Here is a 25,400-nt window from a genome sequence, read left to right as displayed (position 1 = left end):
CCTCCACACAAACCAGGCCTTGCCTCTGCCAGATTCCATTTCATTACACTACTCGCCGCCCCACTGAAATGAAATCCATTCCCATACTCACCATTCACTTGCCCGAGCTGGTAACACTTAACCTGCCCACGTTCCCACATCGCGCACGTGCGTGCGTGCGTGCGTGCACTCCATTACTTTGCAAATGTCTTTCACTCACTGGAGAAAAGCACATTTGTCACTGGAATTTACACGGAACATACCAATTAAAAGGGTTGCCTTCTTTGAGCATGCTTTTCAACCCATAAGACGGGCTGATCACATAAGAAATCCTTGGATTGGCTTTATATTTTTATTCAGCAAACTCAACATTTAAAAGCTTTCCAAAAAGTGAAAAGAAGGTTGCCTTTGCACTAAGCATCAAAACAGGGTAAATCAAGACTGAACATTTTGTAACCCTCAGAAAAAAAGTGCAAAACATGAATATGTTCAGCACACACTACGAGTAACAAAGATTATACATCAAATCAAGAAACACCCGACAATCTTCCAACATGATACAGTTCTAGTTAGGAGAAACAAAAATTTAATAGATATATATCTGAGCATTTACCTTTATGAGCAGCAAGTGGTGAAAACACAGGAAAGGTTACTTCAGTAATGCTATAAAACAAAGTATAGGGCTGAGGAATCAGGCACAGAAGCTGAAAAGGTTTATACAAGGAATTAATTTGCCAGAATTGCAGGAAAATGAAACGGAATCCTTAGATGTGAAGCCCAACGAAGAAAGTTAATGTCAATTAAGAATACCCCTAAGAATAAAGGTCCTGGGCCCAACGACGGGTTCCCTGTTCAGTTTTACAGTGAATTTAGTGACCCGCTATGATGTCTATTTGGACACTGTGGAGCAGGATCTCCTACCGGAGTCCATGCAATTGACTTTAATCCCTAAACCAGGAAGGGATGCCACTAAGTGCGCAAATTATAGACCCATCTCTCTGCTTAATGTATGCGAGTAGACGGTTTAATATTACCTCAAATTATTAATGGAAATCAGACTGTTTTTATGGAGGGCAGTTCTAGTTATGGTAACATGCAGGAGGTTATGGATGTCATTAATTTTAATAATGATAAGCATGAACCGTTAATGGCAGCGAGTTTGGATGCTGAGAAGGCGTTTGATTGTGTAAAGTGGCATTACTTAAGGTGTGTACTGGAACATCTCTTTGGCCCTGTCTTTATGCAGTGATGCACTGTATAATAGGGCAAAAGCTCAGATTTAGTGAATGGGGCAAAATCTACGGTCTTTAATACACAGTGTGGAACAAGTCAGGGATACCCTTTAGCTCCTCTTGTTTAATATATTTGTAGAACCTTTAGCAGCCGCACTTAGATTAAATGACAACATCCAAGGTATTAAATGTGGCACTTGTGACTAAAGTGCTGTTATATGCAGACAATCTCCTCCTGTTTCTTTCAAATCCAGAGTACTCATTTCGGAATGCATTGGACCATTTAATCGTTTTGGTAACATATTGAACTTTAAAATGAATATATCCATGATCAAAATTTTTCCAGTCACCCTAATGTTTAACAAAAGTTGTGTTCCTGGAAATGGGTTCTGGTGGGCTAGAGAAGGATTAGTACATTTAGGCATTCATGTATATACGGATATCACGCATATGCTGGAAAATAACAAGTCTTAAACTCTGGGTTACAATTTCATACTGTAAAATATTGTCTAGAATTAACCTTACAATATGTCCCAAAGTGCAGATGGCACGGGTGCTTCATGTCTAATGCTGCTATGTCGTGGTGTCTCCAACCACGTCAGCAACATGGCTTCTTGGGCACTAGTCCAAACTGTCCATACAATCACGTGTGGCTCTTCATCCACACATGGCTAGGTCTGTATGTTCTTCGGGCGGTATGGCTGGCTGAGGGGATCTCGCTCAACATTTGTCAATGATATCATATGGCATTTATAACATGCCTATACACAAGTGTTTCAAGGCGCGACGAGGCAAGGGAGGGGGAACAGGGGGGAAGACAGAAAACGATCCTACTAGGCCAGGTGACATTCAGATCATGCAAGTGCATGGGAAGTGTGGGTGCGTGGTGGGGGGGTTCAGTACATATGATAAAAATAAACAACAAGAGTAAAGTATGGCCAGCAGGTGGCAAGGATAAGTGTAAACATCAAGTGTTGAATGGTGGTAATGGGACTGTAGGGATACAGAAAACAGTCCCCAAGTGCAGGGGTTGCCAGGAAGGCAGTGCAGGAGTGCGACTGGCTGGGGAGGGGACCTGGGCCTGAGATCAGAGGGCGGCCAGGTAAACAGTGCAAGTTCAGTATCAGCCAGGAAGTTAGCAGCTGAGAGGAGGAGAAAAAGCAGAAGCAAAGAAAAAGGTTTTGAGGGGCTTCCGGAACCGGAGAGGATTCTCCTCAAGTTTCAGGGAGGCTGTTCCAGAGGGAGGCCCTAGCTGAAGAAAGATCTACCACCAACTCGTTGCTTGGAGAAGCGACTGGCCCTGAGGGAATTGGAGGGGGATGAGCTGGAAAAAGAAGATATTTAGGAAGAGAGTTGAAGGTATTGAGGCCCCAGAAGGCCTTATGGACAATGCAGAGGGTTTTGAACTTAAGCCTTGCAGCCACTGGGAGCCAGTGCAGATATTTCAGTCCTGAGAGATATGATCCCTGGGCTTGAGGCCAAGGACAAGTCTCACAGTCCTGTTCTGGATGCGTTGCAGAGAAAGGAAGCAGGCAGATTTAGAAAGAGGCTGCTGCAATAGTCCAGTCTAGAAAGAACCAGGGCTCTGGAGACCGTGAGTTTCTGGGGGAAGGAGAGGAAAGGAAGAATACCTCCGAGGAGGTGCAGCTGGTAGTGTGACTTCTTAGAGACGTCAGAGATGTGAGAAGGAGAGAGTGTGGAGTAGAAGATGACCCTGAGGTTTTTAGCGTGGCAGGTGGGAGCAGGAAGAGGGCCAAGAGAGGCCGGCCAGAGAGTGACAGGACTTGCGTCCATTGGGAATTCATCCAAAATAGAACGGATGATTGCGGTGCTTTCTGGCTTTCTTCCGTGTCATGAATATAGTAGGAGGGAGAGGGGTTGGTAGGCTTCCCCATCCCTCTTCAATGTTGAAGAACTGCCCTCTGTCTGCATTGGTGGCCTACTATCTACTCTCCCGTCACCTCTGAAGTGCCCTTGGAACAGCCAGAGAGGAAACTTTTATTAGAGTCTGAAATGCATGTGCAGATATCCGATTCCACTTGTAATGTAAAAGCCTGAAGAAATTCAAACTGGACCTGGATTTACGGTACGATATACGCAATAGAGGGTTATAGTATGTATTGGTCGCCGCGGAGGCTGAAACTATGTAGAACTTTCCCAATCTGATATTTGCTGGAACTGCAAAAGGAAATTGGAACCAATACCCATATGTTTTGGTATTGTGCGCAAGTATCGTAATACTGGGAACAAGTCCTCTCCCAAATGGAGTTTGGGACCCAGTCAGTACTGCCACGTACCCCATTCTGTGTTCTGGGCTTCTTCCCAAATGGTTTGACGTCATCAGCTTCCCAAATGGTTTCACGTTATCAGCTGGAGCAAACAATTGGACATACAAAGCATTATTACTGGCCAAGAAACAGACTGAGGAAATGGAAGTCTAATGGGAAACCCCCAACTTGAGTACTGGGTTCAGAGTATGTTGCTATTGGCTGCTAGGGAAAACGTTTCATACGCTAAAAAAATGTGGTTAAAGACCATTAATTAATTTGGGGTATTTTCAATTACTTATTACGGTTATGGAATTTTATAATGTGTGTATGTCTAATGATCTGCTGGTTTGGCTAACCCTGGTCCCTTTTTGCACCGTTTGTCCTCCCTTTGTGTTATGTTCGGTGACAAGTGCAAAGTGGGGTTGGGATATTCTGTATTATTACAACAATTGGAGAGGTTTTGATTTGTTTGCCATGTTCTGCTTCTGCACGATCTGTCATTGGATTACTTAAATTACTCTCTTTTTTTTACTTGTTGAACGCAGTTATATGGATTGAAAATGATAAATAAAACCCCACAAAAAAAAAAAAGAAAAATAAGTAAACATCCACTTTGAAAAATATTTGCATTTTAAAAACTTTGCAACGTGTTAATCCATAAATTATAAGACGTGTGTTTCAAAATGGCAAATAAGCCAGAAACAGCATTTGACATGAGCACAAACACAAATGATCAGAAATCACCGATTGCTAGGCACGTCAAAGATTCATATATATTTCCCACTGTCAACATTGCATCATTGTAGTATATTACCACAATCTATCTAGCTCAGGTGTGCCAAGTCAGTGCACCTGAGCTAGATTGTGGTAATACTATGCTCTATTTTTGGGGTTTTCGTGTGTTAACTAACATCTTACGATCCAGATAGGCGCAGCAAGTTTCAGAGAACAATCACAATTTGTTTACTTTGCATTATAAATTATAACTTGGTAGGCACAATGTTCACATAGCACAATCTGAGATTTGATCAGTTTTCAATAATTGTATTCGAGAAGACCATTATTGTTCAAATTAAGTTTTTAAAATATTACTGGTCAATGATTGATATGCAACCCTCTCCCCCCACACCGATTGTTGTTACACACCAAATTACATTCTTCGTAAACCAATAAAAGCATACTCAAACGAAGCACTTCTGGTAAAGATAGTTAGGGAAACCATTCAGCAAACCCATCGTCCAGTAATACAAGTGGCAAACAAAATAAACAGGATTGCGTGTTGTCATTAAATGACTGACCTGCAGTGTTGCTTGCTAACCCATCAGAACACATCCACAGGGTTCTTCCAAAGCACCTCAATGCGACTGCAGGATGCACAGAAATCCGTATACTGGGAAAGAGACAGCATCAGCAACAGACACCAATAACCTTCAGAAATAAGAGGAATGTATTGCATCACAACGCGTCTAGCAGTGTTTATTTACGTAATGCAGACCAGATCCAACAGGCATTGTTGAATAAGAAAGCAAACATAGGTTTCAGGGTGTGAGATTGAATCAAAGGAGAGTGTGCAACAAAACCAAGATCAAGTCTCCCATCACAAGACGATACCCATCACTTTCTAGACAATCGCATATCTTAACAGACAGTAGCAATTCTAATCTAAATCAGTACTTTGTTGTGTGGGACACGAGAAAAAAAACAAATCCTCCCAGTACCATATTAGCTCATTTGGCAACACAAGGGATTGCCATCCTTTGGACAGTGAAGTCAAGTTCTGGTAGGAGGTTACCTTCAACGCTGCACATATATCAAACCTACTGAAGGATTTGTCCACACCTCACTTACCACTGTACTAATGCTTCGATTTCCACGACTGTCCTCAGCCAACTTGGACTACTGCTTTAATCCGACAGTTCCTTAGCCCCAGCGCTGCATCGCATCATGCTTCTACTCCTTCAGCTTACTTGCCTCACATGACCACAACTTGCTACCTTCAGAATCAAACAAAACCATCTCTGCTGGTGTTTTAAACTATTCACAAAATGTCCCTTTTAGCCATGTGATGGGCATCAGAGAGCCACAAGAATTTCTCTGTTCCCGTTAGTATCCACTGCATTACACTCAAATGCAAATAAATGTATTAATGCAAACACTTCTAAATAAAATGTGCAGAGATCTTTGAAAGTCAGAGTTGCCCCAGTCACGTGCATATTAGTTGTCCCCCTCCTGAACACCATTGAAATTTATCATGTTTTTCCTTTTGTATGGCATAACGCAATAGGTCAGATTCGCTCATGGTTGTCCTTACGAACAGTATTTCTGATCGAGATCTGTTTCAATAAAGAAAGTAAAATAAACAAAAAAACAATTGTTTCAAAAAAAACAAGTGTCTTTAAAAAGAAGTGGTCCAATACATGTAACCCTTTCGACATATTCACACACAATCCCGCTGAGGGAACGTATCGTATCCTCTTCTACCACCCGCAGGTGCTGGGGAAAATATAAACCAAGCCAATGGCTCAGAAATGCACAAGGCTAGTAAAGCTTATATTTCAAGGGCATTGAATACATGTGCACTTCATGGCAGGGGTACAAATCAGTGATCTGCGTAAACATTGATGCCTGCCAAGCTATACCTATAACTATCAGTTGGCTCCTCAATACTGAGTACCCATCAATGTATAGAGTTACTGTCATTCTGGACAAAAGGGACATTCCCACTTTTGTTGGATGGAGGATCGGAGGCGTTGAGACAACAGGACATTTTTGGTTTACTAGAGGCCTGTTTAAGTGAGCTGACTATCTAGTTTTGCGACTGGATATATTGCCTTGTACAGCCAACACGTATAGCGATTTACTAGGTTCATACAGATAAAGAGGCATCACTAATAAATGCACATACAACAGGTCTGTACACTATATTCAGGGGTTCAGATTGGAATTCATGGAGCAGGAGCTGGAAGCACCGCCAAGGTATCACGATTTCCTTCTGACCAGGAGCAATTTATGTTCAGCCTCGTGAACGGAATGCCTGAGAGATGGCAGAACCTGCTGTTTTGCCAAACTGTGGCATGCACCCAAGAATGACCATTCTTTGAGCCCCTCTTTCCATTGCTGTGTTGCTAAGTGTTGTACACTTCTGTCTGCTTCTTTTGAATCACGTCTTTTTCCATCCTACTTTGCATGTCTTCAGTTTTAAGCTGGTCTTTAAATTGCTTTTCTTTTACATCTATTGTCTGTCAGTTCTTTCTTCTTGTTGCTACCTTTCTTTTAGTCTTTACCGCTACTTCATAACTCTGCCACCATTTCTGTTACTGTCTCTTTACTGCCACCAACTAACTTTCGGTGATGAAACCTTGCTCACTTTCTCTCTGCTGCTCCTGCAGAAGGAGGCACTAATACACAGGATGCAATAAATATAAATTCCATAGGAGATGCAACTATAACTGTGTCCAGTGCATATGAACATTCATGCTTTACAGGTCTTCTAGAACTTTATTGTAGCTTTTATGCTAATTCCAACACAGTTAATTTCAGATAGGTGTATTTGTATTTTCTTCTCATGGCATCGTGCACCTGGCCACCCTCTTCTTTCGGGCCCAGGTATCGGCTCACCCCCGCTACCCTCCAGGCCACCATCTGCACTAGGGGTCTGTATCTGTACCCATACAGTCCCCCTCCCACGTTTCTTCTGCACTTATCAGATATACCTTTCTGAATAACTTTCACCTGCCACTTGCTGGCTGCACTACCATGGTTTAAAGCCCTTATTTATTATTTATTCTATTTAATATTTATGTTTTCTCTCTTCTACTTCGCACTTTCCACTCCCCCTCTTCCTTGAACTTTTCCCTCCTCATTTTCCTTTCCCATGCACTTGCGCTTTCTTAAATGTCACTGGGCCTAGTAAGATCGCTGTTTTTTTCTGTTTTTTCTCTCCCTTGTTCCCCTCCCTCTTTTGCCTGGTCGCGCTCTGAAACACTTGTGTACGAGCGCGATATAAATAAAATATCATTTCATTTCGTATGGCACCTTTTGGCTTGTGGAGGCAAATGTAGCTCCTGGTACCTGTTGGTGTCAAGATAACCAGGATGTTCTATTTCCCATCCAGGAGCTAAATAGCTCCTAGCAACTTCAAGCTCTTTATATTGATGTATTGGGTCAATCTTTGTGAAGCGTTGTGCCTTATGTGTCTCACACTGAATGAGGATAGTGTTTGTGTGAAATGATTGCAATCTAGATCCTTTACCAATGTTGAAATAGAAAATCCCTGATGTGAGAACAGCAGGTTTTATGTTTATTCGTGTCTTTTGTGGCATGTTAGGGTGCATGGTAAAGATTACTGTGAATGTATATTTTTCATGTTATATTTTGTTAAATATTGAGCTACCTATGGAATAAACCGGAGCGATAAACTGTCAAGAAAAGAAAATGATGGTAGTAGATCTATCGCTGTCTGTTACTGGGGGTACACAAATTCACTGTTTCTAAAGTTGAAATAGACCGACCAAATGAAAATACTGTGGGGGGAAAAAGGAGATAGAAGGGGGAACCCATAATTTGTAAATAAATGTTTAATCATAAGTATTTTTGAAATCGCCAAGTCCATTTCATATGAGGAATATTTTGGACACAGATGCAATTATTGCTTCATGTGAGAAAACTAATCCAACTGGTTTACTGTTGGTCAGGGTGATGCAAAATGTCATGGAAGTAGGACAGAGATCAGGACATGCACATCCTCCACATGGAATGGGGCCTTACAAGTCCTGTCTTCTTGCATACTACTACAATACGGAATAGATGGCCTTCTTAATTAGAAACGAAGCAGTTCCTTATGCTAAACTGAAGACCAACTGGCGATACTGATAGTCAATATACTTGAGCCACAAACTGACCCACTAATGCAATATCTTATTTACCACCAGAGTGAGATTATGAACATTCCCCTCAAAATCCTATCGCAAAGGAGTGTGATCACTTCCCCGAACAGTCTCATTGAAGATCTGTCCTTTGCCTGTGGTAATTAAGTCCCTAGCTACTACTGAATGATTGTTAATCATGGAAGAATCTTATGATGTGGTCAAAGCAGAAGCTTGTTCAAGTATAAGAAGTAAAGAGGGAGCTGTTGGAAGCATGATGAAATGAGCCTTCTTAAAAAATTTTTTTTTTTTAAAAAAAAAAAGTACATTAGTGGGATATTCTTAAAACAGAGGCGATTCCAATCACAGCGCCTGTGCAGTGTCAGTCACTGATTTAAATCCATGTTAACTGAGAAATCTCATTTCTGGACAGACTGGCCATAGGAGAACAAATGAGTGGTCATAAGAACTGAGATATGCGAATTAATTAGGCAGTTCTCTCATCCATTATCTAGGAAGCTAAAATGCTTAAACAAAACACTAAGACTTATCGAGAAAAACAGAATAAAACATAAGACAAATCAGGAGGTGTTAAGAGATGGACTCATCGATAATTAGAAATCTTGAGTGGGAGCGTCAACAATGCTATACAACAACTCTAGATCCACTAATCAAATGTCAGCGAGCAGGAAGGTTTGGATGATTTTGGTGCCAAGGGTTTAGCTGGTACTGTAGAGGCAAAGAGGCGCCATTGTGAGAATAAAGCACTCAAGAAAGCAAGAACCCAAGAGCACCAGGCCTCCACAGTTCTAGTCCAGACACATGGGGGAGCGGAACTGTGCGCAGTAATTGCCATGCTTAATTAGTAATAGTGGCGTTATTCCATTATCATGGAATTCCAATATACTAAATCCATTATATAAAAAAGGGGGTACACAGTTGATCTGCTAAATTATACGATTATTGCTTTACGAGATACATATGCAAAGATGTCCCTCCAAGATATTGCTGAAGGGGTTGGAAAAATAAATCAGATTCTCCCTCCGTTTCAAACAGAATTTGGAGTGCGGTAACCTGCATCGATAACCAATGACACCATTAAGAATAGGAAGCAACATATCTGCTATTTTTGTAGATTTTTCAGCAGCATTTGACAAGGCCATCAGAAGCTGTAGAATTAGAGGATTCCTAGAGGGTGGTTCAAAATGATTTTAATCTACTACAACTCCCTTTTTGCAGGCACCAATGGCTGCAGCATAGAAACACTGCAAATCATTCAAAGTAACTAGTATGAGCAGCCCTAAACATCTCCAGAAAAAAAAAACACATACCTGCAGCCAGACACAACATCTACTGGCTCCCCATTTGAGAACGTATCATGTTCAAAACATTAGCAGTGACCCACAAATGCATTTCAAATACTGCCCCTAACCATTTGTCCAAAAAGTTCTGCAAGGCCCAATCAGCCAGGCCCCCCCAGGATGCCTCTTCACTCTTACTCGTCATCCAGATATAGGTGCAAGAAATAGGGGGGGGGGGGGGGGGGGGGGGAACAGCTTCCCAGTGATCGCTGCCAAATCATGAAATGCCCTCCCCCTGACTTTAACATCAAAATATTCCCATTGGTCCTTTCGCAAGGGACTCAAAACCTGGCTCTTCTCTCAAGACATCCAAAACCCCAAACAAACCTACCACTATATCGAGCCGCCCCCAATTCCACCCAAACGCAAACTAAAAACACTGCCGCTGGCTCCATCCAGTGTACCGGCAATGTACTGTACCAACAATGACTGTAAACTTGCTGTATCTCATGCCCAGAGCATTAATTGTTCAGAACTTTATCTGTATCGCTTACTTTATCGGTATCTCTTGCTTTATCTATCACTATTATGGCTAACGACTGTAACCTTTCTGAAACTAAGACTTCTCGGCTCATTTTATGAATGCCAAAATAAATAAAACAATGCAACACCAATTTGCAAATACGGATGGCTAACAGAAGAGAATTAATGAAAATACAACAAATAAGAGGTCTGAAACAAGTTTCAGCCTTAGCACCACTGCTGCTCAATTTAACCACAGCATACTTTTTCACGTGCTCACTCAAACTAGCAGCTTCCATCCTAAACTAGGTTCCAATCACTGCCAATGTCTTGGATTTGCAGCTCTAGTTCTCATCGATCAGACTACAATAGAATTGCAAAGAGACACTGTCGCCTTGGTAGCACAGCACTCAAAAAAACAGAACCTGGTAGTCTAACATCTCAAAGACAAAAATTGTTGATTTGGGTCAAATGAAGAGTACAATCGAGTGTCTGGTTTATGGAGAAGGAATTGGAGGAGGTAAATAGACTAATGATATACTGGGGTCGTCCTACCGTGAAACAACGAAACCATAAAAGCCAGTAAAGCCTCCCAGATTGGGGGGGGGTTATTTTTAAACCCAATTACAGCATTTAAGACATAGGGCCCACATTAATAGAACATACGTATGGGCATTAAACATCTCGTTAAGAAGGCTCATGCTGAAGGCGGGCACTGGGTCTTCCTACAGCAACTGCAATGGAATTATTCACAATAACAGAAGCAACTTCAGTTTGAGAATAACTATATAATGCTGCACAGTGACCAAGTGGGGCAAAGGCTAGGGCATGAAAAATGCCAGAGCGGAATGAGATTCTCAAGTACAGTAAGGAATGTCCATGTCCCATGCTTAAAAGCATCCGACACTTCAAAAGTCTGCAGAATATTCAAAAAATGTCACAGGGGCTAGAAATCTGCCTCATAGAAAACTTGTTGCCTGTGTAATGATGGGCAAACAATAGAGAAACGCATCAATTGTAATAACGGTTAAGTGCCCCAATATGAAAACGGGCTGCAATATTCACCCAGGACATATTCTGACTAAAGAGAATATCAATAAATAACCTGATGAATTGTAGGGTATATAAATGCATGAGGACGAGGCCGGGATTATTAACTCTGCTAGAGCTCTCTGAAACAATATAAAGGAACATTTTTATTATTGTAAATGAAATGGGTGCATTTTTTCCTATGGTAACTGGTTCTATTTTGCAGGGATATTTTACCCATTGTATTTATTTTGGTTGGTGTGTCCCTGGGATTTGTATCCACCAATTGATACCGCAAAAACATCAAGTGTGCGTCTGCTCTGCAGAAGTGCCTTTTTGCAACACCCAAAAAGCATCTTTAGCGCCCTCAAAAACATGAGCATATTACTGCAAAGTGTGAAAGAATAAGATTGCAGACGAAACTCAGAGCCTGTGAATCGATGACAATACACCAATGTGTTGTTACAGTTCTTGTCAGAGCATCGGACACATTTTGTAGTTCCGTTTTTTTACATTCTATCTTTTTAATTAGGGAGTAAAATGTCACTTTTTTTTTTTTTAAAAAGGGGAGTAAAGTTTCAATTCCGTCCCCAAAGGGCTATTTTCTAGATGAGCAAAAACGGAAAACATTTACAGTCAATGCCTTTGTACCTAGTAATTAAAGGAATGGTTCGGTCAAAATTGTTTATTGCCCCTACGGGTCGGCCATGTGTTTTTAAGCCTAAATCGCTCCATTTTAGAAAAAATTCCTATGGGCCTTACTCGAGTTTTCGTCCATTAAACGCACGCGAAAACAGGCACCAGGGAGCTGCCATTTTGTGATAATCCTATCATTCCCCCCCCCCCCAATCGCACTGGCTGACCTGCTTTTGCGGCACTAAATCATATCCCCCACCCATGAGCCTGTCATCAGCAGACGCGTACCGCCCATTTCACAACGCCAAAGCACGTCTCGTGTCAACATTCGCTGCGCTTCAGCGAATGACCATGGAAATGGCAGGACGCCTCTTTCCTCAATAAGTATAAACAGACCGTTTCACAACACACAGCAGCAGATTTTCGATTCCGTTCTTCTCTCTGTGTACCTTTGAGTATTCTGTGACTCGTTTCTGTGCTCTGGTCAGCTACCTTCGTTGCTTGTAGCCCGTGTGGACAGATACCAGTACCACCGCTATCAATTATTTTATTTGTGCAACACACAATGGATACAATAATGCCCTACATGTACGAGCCCGAGTATACCGAGGAGGAACTACTGGAAAGGCAAACACGCGAAAACGATGGGGCTTCGGAGAGCAGTTGGCAGGACGAATCAATGGATTAAGACACTGGACCTAGTCGCATGGACGGTGTTTCCACCTGGTGCACATGCAATCGGTGCGAGCTAATGCCGACCAAGGAGGAGAACTACTGCTGCTGCTGTGAAAACTCGGGATGCGTGGCCTACATTTCGGAAGGCGAGCCACGACCGCAATGCATCACCAAGCTGCCAGACTTCAGGGCAGCCTGCCTCACACGGTCCGTGTTGAGGATAATGATGGTGCTTATGCACGAACTTCGCGCAACTGTTCGTCCTCGTAATCCGAGTAACAATTAAGTATACTCTGCTTGTGATGCCACTACTATTTCATGGTCTTCTACTATATCCAAAATTACATACCATTGTAACGCATGAAAGCCGTTCAATAGTGTGCAGTGTCTAGATAGCATTTGTCCGAGCAGAATGCCACTAGTTACAAGAATTGTCATTGACAACAAACGTTTATTAAAATTATCTTGGTCATTTAAAAACAGTTTGTTTCATTCCTTTTCACAGGTGGTAGAGGCTGGTGGCCTATCGTTCCTTTACATGGTGGCTTCACAGGAGGCTTGGACACCGCGTTCGAAGAGTGATACCCGCCTGTGCCGTTCATGCCATAAGAGAAACATTCCCGAGTGACAGCGGTCGGTACAGGGAATTTTCTCTCGCTGTGCTGCAACCTGAGCTGTACAATGTGTAAACTTTTGCATTTTTGTGTCATAAAAATATGCTATAAAATAAAACGCCACATATATTTTAACAACGGTTGTTTCAATTTTTTAAATCAATCAAGTGTGTCTCCATTCAAGGATGGACGTCAGACACCTGTGCTCGGAATGGGTGAAGTTCAGGTCGCTGTGAAGCGTGGTGGTCACTATCTAAGCTAATCAAATATATTCTCAATAATGCATGCACTAAATAACACTTGTTCAAAGTCTTTCAGTCGGTTATGTCTCTATAAAAGTCACACATATATCAATACTATCAATGAACATTGGATTATACAGGCCTTAGGTCTAGGGTCTTGACCACTATAATACAGTGTTTGAAGTGTGGGTCTGTGCTCACAAGAATCTCTGATATGTGGCATTTGTTATTGATAGGCAACGATATACTGCAGTAGGGGTCTAATGTTAGTTGGGGAATCTGCTAGGTGGCCATCATGGCGTGGTCAGTGGTCTGGCACATGAAGAGAATACCTTGCAGGGACACAGGGTCAGAATGGCAGTTACTTTCCACTGGCGAGGGTGCGTGGGCAAGGACACTTTGTGGAGATGAACGAGCCATGTGCATGGTTCAAGCCGGTTCACATGCAGGACCGTGATCTCAGAGAGTGATGCGTTACATTTATTAGCTGTTGCAAATACCTCTGGAGTTTTCCAATCAGAGTGGGAACGAGGCTGTGGGTCATGTGCTCTGCACGCTGTACTATCGCAGTGAGGCCTGGTCACCAAAATGGAGTGGAAAGGGGGTACAAAAATGGATGCCCCGTGTCCTTTAACATCACATAAGGGCAAGGGACAGGCGCAAACGGCCAAGGTGCCGAACAGCATGTACACTTCAAAAGGTATCCCACGCCCAGGGGCCATCGCTCACATGGCCTCCTCAGACCCCGTGTCTCCAGGCAGGCCTCCCCTGAGGCAGGCCGCCCCCCTGCAATCCACATAAGTGTGTCTCCATTCAGCAGTCTTCCTGTGCCTATCTGCACGCCCCAGGCCCATCCATCCCACCCGGGGATGAGCGATGGCATGGGGGGCTGTGACAGGCGCAAACGGCCAAGGTGCCGTACAGCATGTACACTTCAAAAGGTATCCCACGCCCAGGGGCCATCGCTCACATGGCCTTCTCAGACCCTGTGTCTCAAGGCAGGCCTCCCCTGAGGCAGGCCGCCCCCTTGCAATACCACGACACACACGTCATTCATTCACAAACACACCCCTGTTTCTAATACTTTATAAACCACTTGATGTCTCATGAGAACATCTTTGTGCTTTGCAAGTCAACTCCTGAACCTTCTACCTGAGAAGCACTGAGATCTATGCTAATCTGCTCGTCGCCGTGCTATCTGTGACCGCTTCGAGCAAACTCGTCAGTGTGCTACCTGTGGCCATCTATCTGTTCTCCTGCAACATACTGCTCGGCCTGTTGAATCCAACTGTTTGTTGGTCAAGGTAAGGCTGTGTATTATAGGCATATTTCAGTCATTTTTACATTTCAATCTATTTGCTATTACAGTACTCAATAGAGCTATGGTCATTGGTCTCATTGCTATTGACTTGAGTTTCAATTGTTATGCTATCAATAGATCCATTTATTTTCATCTGTGTCAATTGTCATCGAATTGCATCCTTCGGGGGTCCAGTCTATAATGTAAGCCTGGTTCCTTTTCGTGCAAGACAAAACAGAAATTTCTGTAACTTATGCAAATACTAAGCCGCACATGATGAACTGGTATAGTTCCAGCGACCAAAACAAACCCTTCATTGAGCATGGTTATTGAGCATGGTATGGTTCATTTACGTTGACATTTTTATTCATCAAGGTTTTATAATAATCTTGATATTTACTTTTCAGAATTTTCAACAATGCCTGCCTGTTCGATTAGCGGTTGCCCTTCGAAGACCCATGCTAAATCTGAAGGCACTACAATGCATGTATTCCCGAAAACTGTTGATCGAATAAGAGAATGGGTCAGACATTGTGGATATCCACTGGATGAGCTGGAAAGTAGAGTCCAACAAGTCTTTGAGGACAAGAGGGGTGATCGATACCGCATCTGCAGCCGGCACTTTCCCTCGAACATGTACACCACATCTTGGGTAACAAAGAAGAACAAACGGCGATCGACACGAAAATTGCTCGCAAACGCTATTCCCACTCTATTCATCCACAATCCGCCACTGGTGAGTCAAGTGTCCGTTTTTAGCTTTAGGCCTTACAGTAGTGTGTAGGTAGCCGAATGGATTCATTGATATTTTAGGTGTTTCCAATTTGTAATACGTTCGACATTGATATGAGTGTATAGCTTTTTGAATAATGACATTTATCAATATATTATTTTTAGATTTCATAACCCACAAACGAAATCTATATATGGGCACAGGGAACTGTGCTATATTGCGCATTACTCAAGTATTCTGTCTCCTTACATGGCAATTTTAAATATTGGCATTTCATTATCAAACAATAATTTACCTTTACAACTTCTTGACTATCCCTTGAATCTGAAGCAAGAACAATCTACTTCCGTCACGTGCTCGCAGTTATCAACCACTTCTAGCGCGTATCAGGTAATCATACTTGGCTATTCCGCTACAGACTTGTTTTATGCATATCAAGTAATAGTTTGTATGTATCGTGTGATTATTTTACCAATTGTTTGGTTTGTGCTTTCCAATTGATATACACCTTAGTTGTCGTCCCCTGATGTTTGTTTTCAGTTATAATTAGTGTTATCCATAATAATGCAAGTATTGTCTTTCAGGGAGATGCTGAAGCGTCCACCACATTGACAACAGCCCTAGATGTTCTTCAGCAGCCCGAGGTACAGATACTGACAGCTCAACTGACCGTGATCATCAGGACTGGAACGCTTGTCGTTTGAGTGTTCTACACCATGTTTCATTTGTGGTTAGCCATTGATATGTACCTGTGCGGTCGACCCCAAGCGTGTGTTGTGTTTTCAATATTGTAATCCTTACTAATGCAAATACTATGTTTCAGGCTGTTGTTGAACCGTCAACCCACGCACTTGATGCAGAGCCTGACATTCAAGTAATTCCGGTGGAAGCGGGACCATGCGGATACGAATCGGCGCAACAGCTTTTGGAGGTGCGCACCACATTGACAACAGCCCTAGATATTCTCTTCAGCAGCATGAGGTATGGATACTGACAGCTCCATCGAGCGTGATCATATAACGTGATTCCATTTGCTATACTGTCTTCCCTATTAACGCAAGTACTGTGTTTCAGGGAGATGATGGAGCTTCCACTACAATCACAAGATCACATTTAGATGATGCAGATGTAAAGAAATCGGAGAAATAAGTCGATTAAATCTGATCATTTTTAAACATTCCTTGATTCTTTTAGACAATGCAAATGCAACATTTGTGGTTATCTCTTTATATGTACCTGTGCCGTCGACCCCAAGTGGGTGTCATGTTTACGATATTGAAAACCATACTAACGCAAGTACTGTGTTTCAGGGAGTTGCTGATGGCTCCTCTTCAATACAATCATTCGTGGCAGTCCATGTAGAGCCAGAGGTATGTATACTGACATCTCCATCGAACTAGGTCATCAGAGCTCGAATATTATTTAATACTATGTTTCAGGGAGTCGATGGAGCCTCATTCCGTGCTGTCTAAGCGGATACAGAAAATATCTCGTTGCAGCGCAAGAGGAAGGGGAGACATGCGGATACGTATCAGAGCAACAGCGTGCAGATATTGAAGGTCGAGTCAAAAATGTTGTAAAGAAAAGAAACCAAAATAAGGTTAGTTACAAACAGTTCATAACTTTAGACATTTTTTTTGTGCTGGGGACTATTTTATGTTTTTTTCCTGTCAATTGTACTATACTTTATCTTGTGTTGTAACTGAACATCCCTGTTCCAAACTGTCCTCTAGTTACCCGTGGGTCTACGAACTATACATACACAGACAGTGAAGCGAATGAGAGATGTTGCTTGCCAGACCGTTTACACTATGGAGGAACTATTAATTCAGACGCGGCGTGTTGAGACTCGGGATGCTCATGTCCAATGGCCAGAACATGAAATGAATGCGTCCGGAGAATCCAGCAAAGTTTTATTGGACCATTGCTACAGTACGACCACACCGCCGCAACAACATGATACTGGAAGTATTGAAGATAGCTCTGAAGTAATCGCAGATCAATTCACACAATCTACACCCGCCAAAAAATTGCCACCAAAACAGCTGTCGACATTGTTGTGTTCTCCCATCAATGTTGAGGTAGCAGATATTGAAATGACAGAATGAACCAGCAGCAGCATTCACCGACGCATCAGAACTTGATAGCAGCGATATTTCTTTCAAATGTGGTGATATGTCCTCAACGTCACAGGCCGAATCAACTTTGACGCAGGATGACAGTTTAATGAAAGAGGGCAAATACATAGTATTCGACAGTGGTTTGATGGATATTATAAGTATGCTGAAATGTGGGCATTCCATCAGAGGGAAAGTATGTGGGAAGCCATTGATTCATGTGACTCGTCAAAAACAAGGCAGTAACGTCACAATACATGCCGCCTGTAGATTACATCATACGTTCTCATGGTCTGCACAACCGATGCTGGGGAAACTGCCAGCAGGCAATCTACTGTGTGCAGCTGCATCACTTTTTAGTGGCTCCAGTTTTAGAAAGTTAGAGTCTATCTTTCAGTTTGTGGGACTCCATTTCATTTAAAAAACGCAGTACTACAAATACCAACATGATTATCTGTTTCCGGCCATTAGTGATGCTTGGAAAATTGAACAATTGTCTGTAGCAAGTACATTCGAAGGCAAACGATTCAGGGTAGCTGGCGATGGACAGTGCGACAGCCCTGGATTTTCTGCAAAGTACTGCACCTACCACTTTCAGGACATGGATAGTAAGAAAATTGTGAGTTTGGTGGTCGTGCAGGTAACACAACGTACATCCTCAGTGGCCACGGAGAAACTAGGATTTATAAAATCAGTGGAATATCTACAATCGAGGGGAATGCACATCGACCTCATAGCCACGGACAGACACGTTTCAATTGCCAAGACAATGAGAGAGCAGTTCCCACATATTAAACATCAATTTGACGTATGGCATCTTGCTAAATCAATCAATAAGAAAATCTCAGCTGCAGGGGAAAAAAAAAGGTTTAGAAAGTATTTCAGAGTGGTCCCAGTCTATCAGTAACCATCTTTGGTGGAGCTCCAAAACTTGTGAAGGGTCAGTGGAAATACTACTTGAAAAATGGCAGTCACTGATGCACCACTGTACCAACGTGCACCGCTGGTCAGAAAACCTACATTTCCACCAATGTGAACATGGCCCTTTATCCCCAGTGGAGGCACGGAAGAAGAAGTGGTTGAATCCATCTTCACCGACACACAACGCCATTGAGAAGATTGTTTTCGATAAAACTCTATCAAGAGATTTGAGGGGACTGACAGAATTCTGTCACACATGAGATTTGGAGGTGTTCCACAAAATGTGCCTAAAGTACAGGCCAAAGCGCTTGCATTTCAGCATACAGGGCATGAGACATAGGACTCTACTTGCCGTCTTTGCCCATAACGAGAATCGCGGCCATGAACAATCTAGGACTAAGGGTAATGTAAGGATGCCTCGCTACACTAAGGCCTTTTCAAAAAGAAGTAAGCAATGGGTGATCAAACCAGTCTATGAGGAAATTTCCACTTTGTCAAAAGCCTTATTGTTGCTGTATTAGAGAAGCACAGATATGGAATTTTGAACGTTTCTGTGCAGAGCACTGATCCATTGCCACCCAACATTGCCACTGTGCCATGTCCACCCAAAGGAGAGCTGGTTGTGAAGTACAAATCCCGGTTTAAATAATTGTAATACGATTGTCTTTTTGTAAATACATTTTATTGTACAGTGTGCATACAGAGTACGCTAACCCTAACCCCTACCTTCACCATCCTGGGTGCCGGACTACCTGGGTGTCATCTTTGAATTCTCTCTCTATTCACCTCATATTGCTGACCTGGTCTATTTGTGTATGTATATATTTTTGTTGATGTAACTAATTTTCGCAATCTCTTATAAATGCTGGGCACTGTTAACCGAGGGGAGGCTTGTGTATTGCAAATATTAAAACAATCAATAAATCTCACTTTCAAATCAACTGCTCGGGTACTTTATACTTTCACCTGACCTTCCCCCAAAAATTAAAAGTCTCAATAGTTATGGTTCTTTGGGGCTTCAAAGCTCGCAGACAACGAGGACACAAGTGGGGCCTTAGAACGCGCCAAGCGAGCCGTTGCAGATGAGAGAGAAGCAAGTTCGCATTTGCACATTGAGGCGCACTACATAGATGGATTTGAAACTTCCAAGTTCTCACAGATGGCTTTACTACGGGATGTTGCAAGGAAAGAATGTATGCTAATTTCTAGCGAAGGTCAGCGGCTTTGATTTTCAGCTCGTGCCCTGAAGAGGCCCACAACTCGCACTGGCAGTATAAGGTTCTATTGTTTTTTGACCTTGAGAGACAGGGACCATGCTGAAAGAACTTCATTTGAAGGGGGATTTGGGGGGGTGCAATAACTGAGTCGATAAGGCAGAAAATTCTTAAACTAGACCGAGTTTCATGTTAGTTCAGTATACGAAAAATTGTTGTCAAGAGCACAGTGGGATTTACGGACTGCATTACGCAGAGACACAATGGAAATTGCAAATATAATGTAAGTAACTCTTTAGACGCTTTTATACCAGAATGAAGAATTAATGAATGGATGCATGAATAAATGAAGAGCTTTGAAAAGGTTGGTGGGATCGTCCTTGTAGCGGGCACATGGGCATGCAGGTCCACATTCCACACGCATGTAGACAAAAAGTCGTTTCTCATTGTGTACCAACCTCGATTTATTTAGTTAGTTTTCGCATTGATTTTAGAGCCCAACATACTCCATTGCACTATACTTGAAAGCAAATAGTTTCAGCTCGGCCGTAATAAATAAAATGAATGATATTAATAAAGATCGGCTGGCGAGACCAATTATAAATTTTATGTTTTCAAAATAGGTATACTCCCGTTTTGCCCATGCCACCAGTTTCAGACACCGGCAGATGGTTTTTTTAACCGCCAGCTGCAGCTTAATGTAAACAACTGCACAATCCTGATGATCTTATGGGACGATCGCCAAGGAACCATATGCCCTTACGCGGTACTAGCGGCTAGAAGCAGCATATCAACCTTTACGCTGGCCTAGTGCCTACGTGATGGAACAGCCTTGCGGTTCAACGTGCGACAAAAGTGCCTCTTTGAACGAAAACCAACACCCTGTGTACCATAAAGGAACAGCGCGTGACTCACGATAACATTTTAAGGATTTGCGGATAGAGATAAAAGAAAATAAATGACTTTCAGAGTTCATATGTCAATTTCTGAATATTCTATAAACATTTAATGTCAAATAAATGTACTTTATCAAATTTACTGTGTTGCCGTTTGATTTTAAAGTACGGTTTCATATTCTGAGTTGTGGCGCGCTGTGTTGTGAGCTGATCTGTGTTGGTTTCCGGGTTCTGTGTGAAGTCGCATAGAAGACGACTGGGCGCGTTTGCCTACGCAGCACAGTAACGTCACGGAGAGAGGCGGGCAATATGAATGTTTTGATAATGTCAGGCTCATGGGCGGGGGATATGATTTAGTGCCGCAAAAGCAGGTCAGCCAGGGCGATGGGGGAAATGATAGGATTATCACAAAATGGCAGCCCCTGGTGCCTGTTTTCGCGTGCATTTAATGGACGAAAACTCGGGTAAGGTCCATAGGAAATTTTTCTAAAAACGAGCGACTTAGGCTTAAAAACACATGGCCGACTCGTAGGGGAAATAAAATGTTTTGACCAAACCATTCCTTTAATGCAAATTAAAAGATGCATTTTTACTTCAGAGAGTTTCTCTTCAGATCAGGAAGCAATGTTATTGGAACCCATTCCTGCTGCACTGCTCGCCTGCTAACACGTCCATTTATTTTGTAACAGGGAATAGGTTTATTCCTATTTTTAGCCAGTACTAGCCTGTTTTAGGAAGTAAAGTTCCAGTAAGCTTTCTAAAGAGTTCTAAAAATATTTCCATATGAGCACCAGCTCCATGTATTTACGGTTTAAACTTGACTGATGGAGCACAATCAGACTAAATGTTGTTTCAACTTTTTTACAGAATGAAAGGGGATATTCTACTCGGACCATCCCAAACGGAGCAGGCATTCAGCCAATTCCAAGAAAAAACCAAACCTCCCCAGTATTCATGGTTGTGTGTTGCGGATGAACAGCAGCGCTCAAGTCAAGGGTAAACGCAGGCGGACGCTGTCCCCCAGGGTATTTTAGACTGTGTGTAAAACAAGGCACTCTGCCTCATAAGTATGCCGGTTGGGAAACAACCGCCGGCAAGCTTATCGGCACAGTTGTTTCCGGACCGGCATACTACAGGTCTGTCGGCCAGAGTTGCTGTGCCAAACTGGTCTGACCCTGCTGGGCGCAGCAGCCGCGTTAGGCAGACCGTCACAGACTCACCGGCATCGTTAGCAACAGTGCCGGTTCTTCCGTGATCCCCACTCCCAGAGACCCATAGGACTCTATGGGAATGGGGACTAACTATTTACTGGTGCCTGACTTGGAATGAGGCGGTGGCATCGAGGTCAGGCACCAGTAAATTATTCCGAGTCTGGCGGCAACCCGCCGGTAGCTGTCTTTTTTCTAAAGTACGATTTTAATCACGACCTGTGGATTCAAACCACAGTCGCCAGGTGGCACACTTCATCACTACACCAAATAACCTGGTGAAAAATAAAAGTAGTGCCACATTGCGGGACTGCATTCTTCAGGGCAAAAGCTAGCATTGCATCGATTCTTGGGGTTTAAAAGGTGCACACCAACATGTTCAAACCCTATTAGAAGAAAATAACCCTTCTTGGTTTTTTATGTATGTTGATTTTATTAAAGACAAATGCACATTTGTCATGTGCAATTTGCATGGTTATGCAAAGCTAATTGAAATAAATGTCTGGTGACGTCACATCCCATCGTGTATGTTAATAAGTCCCCCCACCCTCATTTTTTTTGATTAAAGACTCGACTCCTGAAGTACAGGACAAGGTTGATTAAGCTTAAAACAAGAAGTTAGTTGCAATGGATTGATATGTATTTGAAAATTGACCAACATTTGATGGACACAACAGGAGGCAGAGTAGTTTATTAGCAATGAGTTTGTTAATCTTGGTTACAAAGACCAAGATTACAGTAGCCTATACTGGTATTAGTCGTAAAATATTTGTGCGCAGGGGAAGTGCGAGTAGAGCAGGGGGTGCAATTTGTCAAAGGAGAAGAAAAAGGCCAAGTGAAAAACAGTAATTTTACCGGTTGGATAATTGAGGGTGTAAATGTGTGAACTCTATATAAAGAACTTTTTCTATTAGCAATGGAAGGGTCGTGAGACAGTCTCTTGGGACAGGCCGCTGAAACATTTCTAGAATGGATTTTCCGAGGGACAGCAGGTTGTCAACTCAAGTGCTGCTAACATATCTTGGGATCAATTGGCCTGAAGTAGAGAATGTGGGATAGATACAGATGAGCTGTGTGTAGTGCTGCCGGAAAGGTGTTAAGGTTAATTTAATTTTGCACACACAAGTGTCACCAATTCAAATCCTCAACATTTGAAAAAAGGGCCATGTTAAAGAATATCCATCGCAACATCTGAATATGCATTTTAACCTGCACTCCAAGTCATGGAATGAGCCAAAGGGTCCCGTTCATAAAAGAAATCAGCCAGAAACCTGAAAATATATATATCACGATACTTTGGGGGTAGGGGTAGGTTTATAGCGCTCACGGTGCACAAGCAGAACTACCAAGCACACGAAAATCGGAGAGGCTGATTAGACAGAACTCAATCGACACCACGACAATGAGACGCATGCATACAATTAATTATACGCAGTGTGTGCACATCAAAATGTAAAATAGTATGTTAATATCAAACAGTGATTACATTTAGATTTGATGGGTAGGAGCTAAAAAGTAGATTCTGTAACTAACTGTGCACGATTCATCTTTGTGGAACCAGGAGCTAGCACACAGTGCCTCACAAATACAAACTTCCACGTGAGTCTGACATGCAAACTAGAACAGTCTCCATTATTTGCGACTTATGTTCTAGAGGTCTCCCAATCAATGCTACTGTAAACACAAGCTATGTTGGTACGGCAAAGGAAGAAAACATTAGCTGGTGGAAGCTGCTGATGTTAAGCTAACCATCTCTTCTGAGCTTCAAGCAGTAGCTAAATGCATGCAGACGATTTCGGTACCTGAAATATTGCTAAATGCATCCTTCCAACAGCCCCTGAATATTGAGAATTGCGGGTAACAACAGATGGAAACTGAATTCAAAGACGTGAAATCGGTCCCAATACTTGAATTGATTCCGCAGCTAGATAGTTGGTTCTGTACTCAAATGGGAGAGACAGTTTGATCAAAAGGCCCAGAAATACCGCTACTCAGCTTAGCAGTTCTATTACTACCAACCAAACAAACTACTCACCCAACCAGGTTATCTACTCCTGCGCCACAGTACGAGATCTACCGATTCTCGAATCTAGGAACATCTACACTGCCAGAGGGTAGGCCGCCCTGAGCTACATACCGTATTTTGTCTCCTTTTCCCAGTTCGGTTCTCCGAACCCTTCCCCTCTGCCGGCTCTCCCAATCTCTTCTTGCTCCACCACTGGCCGGGGCTTCTCCGCCCCTTTCTGTTGTCTCGGGGGATTCACTGATAGGCCGCAGCCACCTCCGGCCTCACATCACTGCTGCTACGCAACTACATAACGATAAAAACGCCTCCAACCCGCCAGAGAAATTCCTGACCGACGGCATCTTCGGCCAATAAGGGATCTGGACACACCCACGGCGGGAGGGGCAGGCGGGTATGTGGGAGTTTGGTTTCCAATCACAAATGTTAGACCTCGTTTTAGACTTGATGGGCAGATGGGAATCATGTTCCCTGGCGTCACACGCAAAGAACCTACCTCTCTGTGCGTGGCAGGCACGTGATCCACACTATAACGTCAAACGTAGATTGTCCACAGGTTCAGGCTTCCCTTTCTGGAAGATGTGAAGTTGTACCCGAGGCAGGAGCGTTTATATTCAATACGTGGTGTTGCTCGTGGCAAACAAAATGCTCCCCTTATGTATTTGCTGCTCGCTACCATGACGCAACCTTTGCATCAGCCACGCAAGTCTCCCAACATAATGCTCAAGGGCACTGTGACCCGCTTACCCCAGTTTCAAACATCAACATCACCAAGGCTCAAGTCAACCTTTCAATTCACCGGGTTTTTGCGGGTTGACTGGGGGTTTTGGGTTTTTCTTTTTATTTGCTAATATTGTTGTCTTTTCTTGGAAGGGTTTTTCTGATGAATATATAGATGGCTTTTATTGTACCATTGGGAGGGGTCCTGGGAATGGTTCTCAATGTTGTTCAAATTTCTTTTTTGGCTGAATAGACTGCACTGTCTTGTTCGTTCTTTTTATTTTTTGCTTATTATTTTTGATTTTTTTTGTGTTCTTTTTACATTTGATGTCTTTGATATTCAGTGTGTATTGATGACTTCCCGCTCAGGTGGGACTTCTGATGACCTACGTATTATTTCCTGGAATGTGAATGGGATCAATAACATGCTCAAGAAAAAGAAAGTGTTTCAAATGTTGCAAGACATGCATGTAGACATCTGTTTCTTACAGTAGGCTCACACATTGGAGGATGAAATTTCTAGGTTGGAAAGGGAGCGGGTTAGTGTTGCTGTTGGCTCTTCCTTTTCATCCAGATCGAGGGGGGTGGTCATTTTGTTTTGGAAGAAATTGCCTATGAAAGTTATACGCAAGATTGCAGATAAAGAAGGTCGAATAATTGCGTTATTGATCGAGATTCAAGGGGAATTGTTAACTCTCTGCAATGTGTATGATCCTACGGTGGATGATGGATCCTTTTTCAGAATGGTGGCACAGACTCTTTTAGAGTTGAATAATACTAATGTTCTGCTTGGAGGTGACTTTAATACAGTGGTTGATCCGAAAATGGATAAAAGTCAGAACTGCCGTGTGCTTCGTTGCGATTATCATCAACGGGCACTTAGATCACTGTTGGAGGAACATA

The 25,400-nt window shown here is 42.7% G+C and overlaps 1 protein-coding gene across 2 annotated transcripts in view; it reads right to left on the bottom strand.

The window, feature by feature from the left end:
- The window catches only part of RNF41 (ring finger protein 41), a 382,702-nt gene extending 358,617 nt beyond the window's left edge, over window positions 1–24,085 (bottom strand). Inside the window, exons 1-2 of one of the 2 annotated variants that reach the window (XM_069653750.1) lie at window positions 23,892–24,067; window positions 4,780–4,909 (exon numbers count right to left, since the gene is read on the bottom strand). The gene's annotated coding sequence lies outside the window, so the exon portion shown is untranslated. Of the gene's footprint in view, window positions 1–4,779; window positions 4,910–23,891 lie in introns of both variants that reach the window. The other variant, XM_069653751.1, reaches the window with a different exon arrangement.
- Window positions 24,086–25,400: the final 1,315 nt, after the last annotated feature.

The sequence above is a fragment of the Ambystoma mexicanum genome, chromosome 3q (assembly GCF_040938575.1).
Source record: "Ambystoma mexicanum isolate Mex_15411 chromosome 3q, UKY_AmexF1_1, whole genome shotgun sequence".
NCBI lineage: Eukaryota > Metazoa > Chordata > Amphibia > Caudata > Ambystomatidae > Ambystoma > Ambystoma mexicanum.
This window is presented reverse-complemented; position numbering and strand designations above follow the sequence as displayed.